Source organism: Camelus ferus, chromosome 16 (assembly GCF_009834535.1).
Source record: "Camelus ferus isolate YT-003-E chromosome 16, BCGSAC_Cfer_1.0, whole genome shotgun sequence".
NCBI lineage: Eukaryota > Metazoa > Chordata > Mammalia > Artiodactyla > Camelidae > Camelus > Camelus ferus.
Window position 1 is genome coordinate 48,268,099 of NC_045711.1, and position 7,047 is coordinate 48,275,145.

General features: G+C 49.7%; 1 non-coding gene across 1 annotated transcript; it reads right to left on the reverse strand.

Annotated features, from left to right (window-relative positions):
* Positions 1–5,104: 5,104 nt before the first annotated feature.
* On the reverse strand, positions 5,105–5,266 carry LOC116656895. The gene has a single exon (XR_004311902.1). It is a non-coding gene; the product is annotated as a U11 spliceosomal RNA (small nuclear RNA).
* Positions 5,267–7,047: the final 1,781 nt, after the last annotated feature.

Here is a 7,047-nt window from a genome sequence, read left to right on the forward strand (position 1 = left end):
TTTATGCCAGCCCCAGAGGAGAGGCTGACCCCTGTGTCTCCCCTCCCTGCCCACCCATGCACTTGGCGGTTCATGCAATCTCTCTCCTCCTGAGGATGAGCTCACCATTGGAGCACTGCTCAGGTTACTGTGTCCAGGAATAGAGATTTATTTGCCAGTGGCAGAAGTAGGACAAGAGCAGCCGTGAGAGTTTGTGATTGTGGGGGCTTGGTCCCTTCCCCCTCCAGACCCACCCACTGCAGCTGCAGACTCTCCAGAGTGCTAGCTTTCCTGAAAGGAGTTTCAATAGCACCTGGCATTAGCCCTCAAACCAGTCTCCCCAAAGGCCTGTTCATTACCAGCCTGCTCCTAATCCCCTCTGAGGGCCACCCTCCTCCCTCTTGCCCAGCCCAGGTCAGCTCAACAACCCCTCCCTAGGCAACTCAGGAATGTTTGGAGCACCCTGAGATGGGGTCATCGGGCTCCTGTCTCTCCTGGGCTGGAGCGAACAGGGGCTTCTTCTGTGTTTGCAGACCTCCTAAGGGGAGGTACCCCTGTTTCCCTCCAAAGAGCAGGTTCTTTAGGGGCCAGTGCCTGTATAGTCACTAATTCACTGGACATTGGGTAGGTAAATTTTAAAGCCTTGATTTCTTCATCAGCAAAATTAACAAGATAGTGTAGTACACCACTTAGCCCCTTGGAAAGTTCATTTTCTTCTTTCCCTTCTTCTGGGAGATTTGTCCCTTCCAAGATCTTTTTCTTTTCTTTTTTGTGGGGGGATGGGACAGGGAGGAGGTAATTAGGTTTACTTATTTAGTTATTTGTATATTCTTTTAATGGAGGTACTAGGGATTGAACCCAGAGCCTCATTCATGCTAAGCATGCAGTCTACCACTGAGATTGCATATAACCTCTCCCTCCACCAAGACCATTTTCTGAGGCAGAGGGAAGAAACAGCTTCCTTCCCTCACTTTCTTCAGCTGTTTGGAGCCTGTTATTTCATGCAGGAACTGACTCAGAGGAGCCTCTGACTAGACATGGGAAAGAATTCCCAGAGGGAATCAGTGGTACTGGGGACCAAGGAAAGCCAGGGAAGTCGGTGGGCCCTGGGGTCTTGGGCATTAGAAGCCTGAGATGGGGCAGGGCTGGATCCCATGACCTCTGGCTGTCCTTTCTGGCCTGCAGCCTTCGTGTTTCAGACCTGTCTTTGATGAACTAAGTCTGAGTCATTGTCTCAGTGCCGACAACTCCCACTGCAGTGGTTCAGGAATGGAGCAGGAGCAACTGGGCAAGCTTCCCTTGGAGGAGGAGAAACACTATCCCATCTTAGATTTGGAGGGCAGAAATGAGGCGTGGGCAGAGCAAGGGTCGAGGTGCTGCAGGAGGATGAGTGGCCATCACTCTCAGAAGGCCTCCCAGACTGGAAGTCGTAATAGAGCTACAAGGGGGCCTCTTACTAGGACAGTTGAGTGAGTGAGTGTGGGCAGTGCTCTCGGGAACCTGGGGACAGAGGGATGGACCAGATGACTCCAAATCTGCCTATGGTACAATGCCCAGCACATTAAGAGAGCTTGGTCCTCATTCCTGGTTTGCCCTTTTTCCTTGTTCTGTGACCTTGGGCAGAGAGCTGTCCATCTCTGGAGGGTCTTTGGTCTTCTATTCAGATTGGCAGAATTGGACTAGATTAGTTTGAAATGTAAGTTGGATTAAATGCGGGCAATAATTGTATATCTCTTAGTGTTCTTTCGAGGATTGAATGAGTCGATATATATAAAGAGCTGGACATATTAAGGACATGATGAATAGTTATTACTATTTAATTTTTAAAAATTTAAGGATTCTTAATCTTAGTCTTGGAGATGAGTTTCAGGGAGTTCATGAAATCCTTGAAGATATATAAAATTTTGGAGAATAAGCATTTTCTAGGGGAGAATTCACAGCATTCATCTGCTCCTCAGAGAATCTAAGATCCCCAAAAGATTAAGAACCACTGGTCTGAATAACCCCAGGGCCCCTCCACTCCAAAGGGTTGATTCTCTGATGTGAGGGATTGCTTCCTCCCTAAGGACTGACCTATTTTCTCCCATAAGCACCTTCACTTCAAGCCCCTCCCTGCTGTGGCCTCTGCCCCTATGCGTTGCCAAGAACAGCCCAAGCCAAACACATGAGTAGCTGGCCTTTTCTTCCAGCTTTAGAATTGGGGCTCCTAGGGCAGAGGAGTTTGTTATGGTTGAGGCTAAGTCTGGGTTCTCATTTCCCAGCTGGGGAGAGAGAGAGGGCCCAGGCTCAGCTGAGCCGGGGATGCAGAGAACACAGTGAGAGGCCTGGCCTGGCCCGGTCTCCCATACCTCCCCTTGCCAGCCCACCCAGGGCCCCAGAGGCAGATACCACTCCAGTGAGCTAAGGCCCATGGCAGGCATCAGTAATTATGATTTTATGGAAATATAGAAGGCTCTTACGCAAGTGCCTGACACACTTCCCGGCTGTGGCATCTGGGACAGCCAGGTCCCCAGGGGCTGGAGGAGGGCCCCTCCACCCCCTGCTGCCACCAACCTCAGGACACTGGCATAGAGCCGCCCTCCCACTGCCTGTGGCATTGTCCCTAACACGTCCTGGGTGAGCTGTTCCCTCTCTCTGTGCCCCAGGCTCCCTGGAGGGGAACAACACGGGCTCCAGTGTCTACAACCCCTCCCCCCACCCCCACCCCCACCAAGCCAAGGCCGCCCAGAAGACCTGTTCTCATGGGTGCGGGCTACTGGTGTTGGGGATGTTTCCCTCTCCTCCATGAGGAAAGCTCCTCTTTCCAAGAAGCTGTTCTCTTCTATTCTGTTTCTTTTCTCCTTGAGGCCATGGACATAGGGCTGACAGCAGCCTGTGTATGTGTGTGTAGGGGGGTAGGTCATAGGCCCTGGCTGCCGCTCCCCAGGCTCTGTGCCAGTTTGCCCACCCCCACTTCCTATATCTCAAATAGCATCCAAAGCCACTGCTATCTTTCTCTAGTCCATTCCCCGTACCCGCCCACAAAGCGTCTGTTACCAAGGTAACAGAAATGTCATTACTTTGGGGTGAGCAAGGAAGTGGAGCCCAGTGGATGGCGCAGGGCTGTTAGGGGTTAGAATTTTGGGAATATGAGCACTGAGAGCCCCCAGACTCTTAAAAGAGGATATTTCCATGCAGAGGGACCCTGGGCACAGACTGGGGTGCAGGGTGCTGCTTAGAGCTGGTGGAAAAGAGGGAGGATGAAGTCTGGAAGCAGCTGGATCTGGGTGTTCTGGTGAGGGTGAATCTGGCTTACTCAATGGCAGAAGCAGGAGGGTAGTGATGCCAAGGAGATGTTAAGACAATGAGAATGGAATGCCTTTAACTCCTCCTGGGGAGAGGTTTTCTGTCTGGGAGAGTCTAGACCCAGTTGAAGCAGCGGCTGGGGAACCTAGGGGCAGCCTGGGCCCACAGCGCCCCCTGCAGACTACACAGAGAGCAGCACTGGATGTCTTTCTGTTGGGGTAGGGGGTGTAGTCCGGGCCTTGGAGGTTCTTCATTTGAGATGTCTAAACTGTGAGGTCCTACTAAATGCCTAGAGAGGTTCTGGGCACCAGGGGTGCCTGATTCCTGCGTTTGAGGCCCTCCTGTAAATCCTGACCCAGAGAGGGTCTCTCTGAGCAGACTTGGGGGTAGGGAACAGTGGGGACAGAGGAGTGCTACAAACTGAGTGACAGAGGCCACCTAGAGGCCTGGAAGGCAGAGAGGCCAGAGTATCCCAGGCAGAGGGAACAGCCTGGGCCAAGGCTCAGAGGTGTGAAACAGAACAGCCTGGTCTGGCAGCTGCAGGAAAGCAAGGGAGAGGAGGAGTGGTGAGAGGGAAAGGCAGAAATAAGTGGACAAACGGCCTTGGATGCTGGGCCAGGAAGATGGGTTTTCCTGCACAAAGGAGCTTCTCAGACTCACTCACTGGAGCCCAGGTAAGTAATCCAGGTGTACCATGGAGGTATGGGGGGTGGGGTGGGGGTGCGGATAGGCAAAGTGGTTCACTCAGAACCTGAACGGAACTTAAAGGGGGGAGGGCACAGCTCAAGTGGTAGAGTGTGTGCTTAGCATACACAAGGTCCTGGGTTCAATCTCCAGTACCTCATCTAAAAATAAATAAATAAGTAAACCTAACTGCCCCCAACCAAGGGAAAAAAAAAAGAACTTGAAGAGAATTTAAAGACATGGCTCTATGTTAAATGTGCAAGACTTGCTTTTGACTCCAAGAATTTCCATGTTAGTTTTCCTACAAAAAATGATTTTAAGCACTAACCATTGTATGCCACCGATGCCCTGGAAGATGGACCCTGGTTCCCCAGCAGTTTCCACTGCACAGCTTGAGAATGGCTCTGAGAGTGATTGGAGGCCGTGGGCTTCTCCACGGAGGAGTGGTACAGTCATTCCTGTGTCTTAGGGAGATCCTTCTGGCTTTCAAGGGTGGCAAAATAGAAACAGAGAGCTAGAATAGTGGGGTCTTAGGGTCCTCTGGCCAAAGGCTTCACTGTGAGGATGGCCTGGAAGCAGTACTGTGTCTTGGTCTGGATGATTGGCAGGGGTGCAGGGCACTGAGGCTCCAGCCCACTCTCACTAGCTGATAACCTTGGACACATTGCACACTTGTTTCCTGGACTGTAATGGGGGACCTTCCTTCCTCGTGGGGTGGTGGTAATGTGCAGTGGGACCTGGAGGATGGCACAACCTTAAATCCTCAGGGCAAGCTGCTTCCCTTGCCTACAATGCCTTTCCCTCCCTCCTGCAGCCTTCACCACGTGCTGCTCATCCCAAGGGAACACCCAAGACAGAGCCACACCCAAGGAGACAAAAATCCTGTTTCCTGCCCCTTCTGTTGTCTTCAGTCCCTCCACCCCCATCTAGCAAAACCCCAGCAGCCCAGCCACTGTCAGTCATATTACTCATCCTCAGGGCTCACAGCCCAGGAGAGGAACAGAAAGTATTTTGTCCCCTTTTTGCAGCTAGAGAGGCCGAAAGCTCAGGAAGGCCAGAGGTCACTGCCTTCATTGGAATTCAGGTTCTGGGTTCTGATACTTCTTTGAGAGCTTTTTTTTTTTTTTTTTAGCCCTTTTATTTTAGACCTATAAGTAAGGATGCCAAGACCAACAATCACCAGCTGCCCAAATACCAAAAAATCATGCTTCCAAAATCTCTTAATGTCAAGTTTGCATGAGGAGCAATCAAGCTGCCCTACGTGGTTTGCTACTCATGACAGAAGCCCATGAGGAACACTTCCCCATCAGCCCTTCTTTCTTTGGGGAACGGGTAGTAGACCTCATTCTCCAGCTCTCCAGGTTGGAATGTTGCCTGGATATTCATTTTAGTTCCACTCACATTTATCAGGCAGAATATAGGGGCATGATACAGTCATTAGGAGGAAGGCCTGAGTTCAAACACTTAGCTGTGTGACCTTGAGATAGCTACTTAACCTCCCTGAGCCTCAGTTTCCTCATCTGTATAATGGGGGATGATAATAGAATAATAGAAAAAAATAACATCTACCTTAGAAGGTAGACTGAAAAGCCCTCTGAAGTCATACTGGGCATGAAAGAACTCTTTATTAAGTAAGCAGACCCTCTACACTTACAGGTGTTATAGACATAAATCTATACGTTTAAGTGTTAAATAAATAAACTTGTATGATATACAAGGCTCTGGGGATACATGGAGAAAAAGATACCTTCATTTACTAAGGCCTCAGTATCTCATTCAGTTTTTACTGTAGCCCTATTGAGTAGAGGCTCTCATTATCCCCTTTTTATAGTTGCACTGTGAAACTCAGAAAGGTTAAGTTACTTACCCAAAGCCACACAGCTGTGCCGGCACTAAGAGTCTATCTCGAGAAACATACTTTTAACCCCAACACTAACATGCCTCTTGGTCCCTACCCTCAAGGGGCTTCTACTTTGATGGGAAATCAGACATTAGACAAAGTACACAAAGAGTCAACTGCCCATCGGATAACTGCTATGAAGGAATTTGGTGAAGGGCAGATACAGGACATACGGAAAATAAATGCGAGCTGGCTGAGCTGGAGGGAGGGTTTTAAGGAGGCAGTAAGTTTGAAGTGTGAACAGAGTACCTTTCCAAGGTGAGACATATTGGTGGTGGAGAGGGACGCTCAGGAATAAAGGATTAGGGGTTTAGAGCCCAATCCTTTAGGCCTGTGTTCTGTTGAACTCTAGGGGGCGCTGTTTAACATGATGCCCTGTGGAGCTGTGCGCCCAGGGGCTTCAGAGACATCTTGCTGGGAAAAGGCACCACCCTCCTGGGGTGGGGGCATTTGTGTACACAGACACACAGACCACACAGGGATTGCCATATGGTGGTGTCTGCTCCGTGTGTGTATGTGTCTGAAAAATCGTGTTCTCATTCATTCTTTTTAAAAATCATTTCAGTGCCCAAACTTTTGACCTCTAGTGTAGGGGTAGCAGGGGTGCCTGACCCCTGGAGAGGGCAGGATTCCATCCACCTAGGTACCCTGCCCTAGGTCCCACACACTAGTATGAAGGAGGGAGAGAGAACATGGTCCATAGTAGGTACACAATAGCATTTTGCTGAGTGAATGAATGAGGAACCCTTCGCTCAGCCCCTCTTTCTCTGAAGCAGCAGTAGACCTCACTCTCCAGCTCTCCAGATTACAAAGTTGCCTGGCGTAGAAAACAAAACAACACACTGCATTTTGATTAGGGGAAAAGGACACAGGACACTGAGTTGTTATTTCTCAATGATTTTCACAGATAAATAGTTATTTCCTTGGCTTAGGGAAACCCAAAGAGTTTTATTAGGATCAAGTTATGCCATGGCCTAGAAAATGATAGAGATTTTTGGGTAGGAAAAAGTCTACTAAAAAAAAAAAATCCTGCCCCAAAGAATAATTCCTGAAATTGTCTGTGTGTGGGGAAGTTTCTGGGACAGATCTGTACCCCCAGAATTAAGCTGTGGTGGGAACATCAGGGTCCTTGGTGGTGTCCCTCCCTACCCCAAGGGGAGCTCCTGAAGATTAAACCCTGGGATACGATGAACTCCACA